Below are 7,782 nucleotides of genomic sequence, written 5' to 3' on the forward strand. Positions count from 1 at the left end.
AAATTCGAGGACGAATTTATTTTGAAGAAGGGGTGAATGTAATACCCCTAAATGTTTTAGAATAATTAAGTTGTGCCACGTGTTGTGAATTCCGATAAATTAAATTAAGAAGAATTTAATTTAATTATATCGGAATAATAGAATAATAGATATTGAGCGGATTAGCGGAAATTAAGGAAATAACTTTGAAAGTTAATATAAAATAAATTATAATAATTATTTCGCCAGAGTCCACGAAATATTTTATTATATTTATGATAAAAGTCTCGAGTCAATCGGAGACTGTTTAAAATTTTGACACGGATACGTTTTGGACTAAATTGTAACTTTTGAAAAGTTCAAGAACCAGAATGTAAATTAGCCAGTTAAGCCCGAGAATAGCGATCAAAAGATTATTGATGTAAAATAATAATTTTAGAATCGTATTATTTATTTGGATATAAATAATACGTACGTAATTGAGTAAAGTAAATAATTAACCGTTTGTTTAAATTAGAAAGTTTAAAAGAGAATTGGTTTAAGTCAAATAAATGAAGGATTAAAAGAATAATTTAACCAAACATATATAAGAAAGGAAATGAAGAAAGAAATATCCAGAACTCATTACCATCATCAGCTCTCATTTTCATATCTCTCGTTGGTTTTGAACGGTTCGTCGCTCGATCTCCGTTTCTCGTCCGTTTCCGACGTTCTATAGCTCAAAACGATCGTATTTCAGTTGCGAATCACGGTAAAATTGACGTTTTATTGTTTGGGTGGATGAATTTCACTGTACATCGAGTTAAAGTTTTAGGCCACGGAACGATTATATGTTTTTAAACGATATTAGAATTGAATTATAGCGTTTTGAATATAGATTAAGCATTTTGGATGCGTTAGGATCGTTTTTACATCGAAAACACGTCGGAAACGGAGCCGGGGTGAAAACCCGCAGCTGTGCGCTGCACAGTCCAACTGTGCGAACGCACAGCATACTGTGCGAACGCACAGTGAGACGTGCGCTCGCACAGTGAGACGTGCGCTCGCACAGTGTTTGGCCGATCGATACGTTTTGAAGAATTTGCCCGTGTTTGCGTAAAATTATGGGAATTGATTAGTTTATCGACTAATAATCAATTAGTTCGAATTATTTAACCTAATGAGGTTAAAATAGAATTTATTTAAAAGGGATATTTGAACCGTATACGAGTTAGATATCTTTTATCGGAATATACACGTGAGAGGCACAATAATCTATAAGAGTAATGCGTCGTGTCTCGAGTCTATAAGCAATCCTAGAATGGGATTCTGATGTGAGTCAATTGTTTTGAAATAGTTTTAGATCCGGCAAGGCAAAGAGCCGCTAGACCAGGAGCTGGGGAACCTAGACGTTTCTGAGCACCAGAGTATTTTTGGAATAAGCGGTCACTGTGAGTTTATACAAGTTTACTTTTAAAGTATTTACGCAAGCAATGATTTTATATTGCTTTATGTTTGATTTGCATGTTTATAGTACGAAAATCTTTATATGAATTGCATATACGCTTGATTTGAAACCAGTATTGATCCGATGGAACGTGCTACCTATTGAGCGGCAATAGGACTGCGTGATCACAAGTTTTAATTTGATATAGCTATGAATACAATAAAGAATACGAATTTTGAAGTTGGATATACGAATGCGGTACGAGAGTGAACTCGGTTACAGTGTAACCTGAGCCCCGTATCTAGTAGGTTGAACCTACCAGTGGGTTGGACCCACCATTGGAATAAAGAGATTTTTCGCGACTGACGTGGTTGAGTGTGAATCCTCCCGGGTCAGACTATTGGATAAGTTTTCTTCTGAGTACATATGTTTAGCATGTTCGAGGATTAGGGTTTCAATCGGATCTTATACTTGGCTGCATATAATTGAATATTGTTTTATTTTTTATTTGAATACTTATTAGTAAACTTATGAACTCACTCAGTATATTCTCATATACTGACCCCTCACAGTCTTTCCTTTCAGGTGAAAGCATTGTAAAGGATGGACTTCCATTTCTTGTTCTAGAAGTCTACAGTAGTTGAAGTATGTGTCAAAGGATGTATCACTTCATAGCGCTGCAGTAGCCCGTAGACGTCTGTTTGTGAATAATGTTGAAATCAAAAGGTATATATATATTTAATTTTAAAGAATGATGTTTACTTCCGTTTGATTTCTTTAATCAATTTCCATAAGTGGTATTGGTCACGATTATGATTAGAGACAGGGCAGGGCTGGACATGAGGTGTCGCTCGGTAAAACCCTAATCTATAATAACGATTTGCGATGGTTTTTGAAAAGTAATTCAAATATTAATGATAAAGTTAAAAAGGTTTTCTGAAAATGTTTTATATAATATAATATATTTAATTTGCGAAAAAAAATTCATAGTGGTTTTAGGCTTGCTACGGGTTCCGGAGCTACCACTCTCGTTCCCTAGCGCCGGTCTTGGCTCAGTAATTTGGGTCGTGACACGTACAGTATATATTTAATATTAAAATAGAAAATCACACGCCTTACGTTTTTTCCTATTCTTTGCAAACTTACTCTATTAAAGTTTGTGTTGTCAAGCGTACATAATCTTGACTTTTTCTTTTTATAAATACGCTTTTCCTTGATCACTTGGTTACATGTTTCTATTTCTTGTCCATGTGCAAACTTCTATTTTTTAATTTGACATTTTTTTTTGGATGTCCAAAAATTAACACAGGTAATCATTAAATTACTAACTTCAAAAAGTTACCACTAATTGCAAAAAATACATAAATTTACTATTAATTTCTTAATTTGATATTTTTACTTTTGAATTGTTTTTCACTTATTTTTAATAACTTTTCAATTTCTCATATTTTATATTTATTTGGTGATTTTTTTAATATATAATTTTTTTATATTATTGAAATATTATTTTTAGTTGTATATGAATAATAAGGTTGTATTTTAAAGACATATATTTAATCTTCATCTAATAGTTGATTCCATCTTCTTCGATTACTTTTATTTTTATTTTATTATTAATTTAGAAAAATACTTTTATTTTTATTTTATTATTGATTTTGAATTTTTCCGGATTGTTCTTTAGTTTTTCTCTATTTTTTTCTGTTTCTCTTTGTTTTCTTTTTAGTTGGTCATAAATGTTTTATTAATTTATTTTAAAATTAATAATTTTTGGGATGGATTATTTTTATTATGAGAAGTGATAAGAAGAGGGATATATTTACTACTCCTTCCGTCCATTTTCAGTTGTCACTTTAGACTATATTGGTAAGATTAAGAAATTGCTTCTTTTATATTAAATTACAAACATAAAGACTAGTATAACCCTATTTATAAACTCCACCATTAAAAAAATTAGTTTTAAAAATAGAATTATTAACTCACTATTAGATGATTTAACTTTAAAAATTGAACTATCATTTAATTAAGTAATTTAATAAAATGGTCAAATTTGGAATAATATTGTAAAATTCACATAAAAATCTGAAAGTGACAACTATTGATTGATAAAAATATTGGTTTAAAGACAAAACTAAAAATAAATGGAGGGAGTAATAAATTTAACTTCTATCGCAATTTTATTTGCTTTTTGATTATTTTGTAGTTGCTATATAGTTGCTTTTTGGTTTCTCCTTTCTTACTTTTTAATTTTTTTAATTGCTCCTTAATTAATTTTTAATAGATTTATGGTTATTTTTTAATTGTCTTTTATTGCTCGCTCTTTAGTTGTTTAACTACTATATATTTAATTGTTTTTTTATTTCTTTTTAGTCTATTATTGGTTGCTCTTTAGTTGCTTATTGATTATTTTCCAGTTGTTGATGTTTTAATTATTTTATTTGATTTATTTTAGTTGCTCTTCAGTTATTAATTGCAGTTTTTTGTAAATAAATACATTACGTCTTACATAGTTTTTTGATAATTAAAATAACTAAATAAATATATTTAACTTTATTTGTCAAACTCGATTCATAAAGTAATAAAATTTACATCCAACTTATATATATAATAATTTAATCTGTTATACAACTTAATAATGTAGTTATTGACTGTATTAAAGTTAATTAAAAAACATAAAAAATTAAATATTAAAAAATTTATTTAACAATATTTACAATGATTAAATTATATAAAAATTATGAATTTTATTAAAATTTAAAAATAAATCTTATTTGATATTGTATAGAAAACATATTATGTTTATATATATATATATATATATATATATATATATATATATATATATATATATATATATATATATACATATATATCACATACATACATACATACATATGTTTGTATAAACTCCAATGTTTAAATTAGGCTAATGTCGATAATTTTAATTGGCTGAATATAATAAATAATAAATAAATGGTTAAAAATTTATAATTAGATCAAAAAAAATTTAAAAGGATATAAAAATATTATGTTTTTCAACTTTAAAATGATGCTCATGATTAAGGTTTTTTAAGTGAAATATTGAAAAGAATGTAATTACAATAATTTATGAAAAAAAAATGACACAGGCAACAAAAAATCTACCAACGAGCAACCAAAGAGCAACAAATTTAAAAAATTAAAAATCTTATAAAAAATAGTCATCCTTCTTTAAAAATTGAAGATAATATAATTATTTTCTTATGCTCTTGTTGCACACATTTATAATATAAATGAGGTGTACATATTTTAAAAATATTATTTAGATTATTTATATTTTCATATTTCATAAAGAATATTTATTAAATAAATTAAATAATATTTAAAAATAAAAAATATAAGAAAAATTATATTATTGATAAGTATAAAATTAGATAAGAGGTATCAATATATAATGATTTTAAAAAAATAATGATAAATATTAAATAAAGAAAACTAAAAAAATTTAGACTAGAAAGGGTTTTGATATAAAGTAAAAAAACAAGTGTTCACATATAAAAATAAATAAATATTTAAAGATAGATAAATGTCTTACCATATAAATAAATTTGCTAAATATTTGACTTAAAATTAAATATTTTCATTTTAATAACAACAATAAACATAATAAATTTAAAATGTTTCTTAATGATTAATTTTTTTTATTATTCATTTGTTTTAAATTTTTATATAGTTTTGTTCAAATTGAAAAATTAATTTGGAGTAGTTAGATTTTTAGAAATGGAGAAAAATATGAAAATTAGAAAAAAAATGATCGAACCAAATTTTTTTCAAAAACAAAATTTCACGACAAAAAACATAAAATTTAAAATAAATCAAATTTGCAGTTAATTAAGAAAGAAAATTCATATAATATAAACATAATATTACATAATATTTTTAATGATGGTGAAACAATAACTGTTGTTAATTTGTTTTATAGATATAATATGTGAAATATGGTCTCTAGAAATAATAATAAGTGTCAGGTATCTTCTCTTTAATAAGCGTGCAAATGCAAATAAAAAAGGAAATAAAGCGTATATTTGCTATCTTTTTAGTGGTAGAGTATTTTTGGAAAGGCCTAACCCGAATCAGGCATTTATACATTTAACCCATATTAAAATAACAATTTACTTAATAAAGCGGTAAGTAGTAAGTACAAACTCACTGCTTGCTAATCCACGTGATAAACTGACAAGCAATTTGATTCGTCTCCGAAGCATGAACAGTCGACGGGTCTAAATAATATAAATAATTATTAAAAACAGACCCTAACTCTAGAGAGTACTAGACATTACATATGATTAGCACAAATAACATGTCGGAATAAAACAATCTATAGCAACACAAAATACCCAATAGGTAATAATGCACAATCAATACAGGTTTATTGAGTTCTTGTTTTAAAAATGCAATTTATAAATATTATTTAACAAATTTTAAATATTAAATAATTTCCAAATAGTGGGTTAGTCGAGTTACCAATAACTACCAAACTAACATCACTTATCGGGTGATCCAAGTCTAACCCGACTCAAAACGTTTATCAAATATAAACCCGAGTTTATATTTATTAAGATAACTTGATAAAATAATAAACCATTAAAATAGAACTCAATTACTTCGAATTCAAGTAACCCGAGTTACAAACCAAAAATTTAATTAATTAATTAAGTTTAAAAATGTTGAAGGGCTAAGTTGTAATTTAGCCAATTTCATGCCAAATTGATATTCGAAATTAAATATAATTATTTTTGTTTATAATTCAAAACGAAATATAAAGTTACTAACCAACAACTTAATCAAATAAGTTTTAAATATCATTCAATTTTTCTTGATATTTGAAAACAAATATAATTACCCGAGTAATTATATTAAATTAAGTTTGTAAAAACACTTATCGTTTACAATTTACCAATTTATAAATTAAAGCGAGATTGAAAGTTATTATCAACCAAAATCAATAGTTAAAAACTAGAAGAATTCATTTTGATTTAGCCAAAATAATTTGATGATCACAATGGCCATTTAGCCATCATCTTCATTTTAAACAAACAACTCCCACCATTACACCAACAAGTTACAGCATCAACATTAAACCTTATGCATGAAGATTCAAACAATAAAGCAACATTAATCATCGAGAAGAGACAACCTAGAAGCTAAAGCAAACCCTTAAGCATGATCATAGGCATTATGTTTGATCTACACAGCAACCACATAACGAACAAGAAACCGCATAATTTATAGTGTGAATTCGACAAATCGAAACGTCGACAAACGGATAGATTTATCACAACACTATCAATTTGTTTATGAATCACAACATTCCTAAAGATCTAACATCATGAAATATAACAAGATCAAAGAAAATCGAAAAGGAATGCATCGGAAGTAATAAGAAAGTATGAAGCAGTTTACATGAACAAACAATACGGTAAAACGACGGCGATTGAAACGATATTGATTGCGTACCGTTTTGCAAAAACCGAATTGGGAAACGTAGAGACGTTAGTCTAGAATCTTTGGAACGAAACGGAATTGGTTTCGATCTACAAACGAACAAGAACGATCCAAGTTTCGATCTAACATCATGAAACTATCAATGGTCTCGTTCGAGACCGGATGCATTCAGCACAGGTCTCATTCAAGACCTGTGCTTGGTCGAGAGAGGGAATTGGCTTTGGGCCAATTCCCTTGGGCCGAAGGTAACCAATTTCTCTTGCGCCCAAAAAATAAAGAGACCAACCCAACTAGAGTCCAATCCTGATTACAAGTTACTCAAACAAAAAATCAAGTCACGAACAAGCGACCCGTAATTAATACCGGGAACACATAACAATAAAAATAAAAAATTTATGGGATATTACAAAAACCAAACCGAACGTTTAAAACGTTACGAATCAAATCAAAATGTTTCACATTTTTAGCGATTTAGGCCAAACCTTTACAAACATTACAAAACAAAACCAAGCGTTTCACCTTTTTAGCAAATTAAGCCAAACTCTTACAAACGTTACGAAAAAAATCCAAGTGTTTCACCTTTTTAGCAATTTTAAGCCAAATGTTTACTAACGGTCCCAAACAAATCCAAGCGTTTCTCCTTTTTAGTAATACAAGCCAAACGTTTACAAACGTTACAAAACAAATCCAAGCGTTTCCTTTTTTAGCAATTTAAGCCAAACATTTACAAACGTTACGAAACAAATCCAAACGTTTCACCTTTTTAGAAATCTAAGCCTAATGTTTAGCAACGTTACGAAACAAAATCAAATGTTTCACCTTTTTAGCAAATTAAGCCAAATGTTTACAAAAGTTACGAAACAAATCCAAACGTTACCCCATTTTAGCGATTTAAG

Source organism: Mercurialis annua, linkage group LG3 (assembly GCF_937616625.2).
Source record: "Mercurialis annua linkage group LG3, ddMerAnnu1.2, whole genome shotgun sequence".
Classification (NCBI taxonomy): domain Eukaryota; kingdom Viridiplantae; phylum Streptophyta; class Magnoliopsida; order Malpighiales; family Euphorbiaceae; genus Mercurialis; species Mercurialis annua.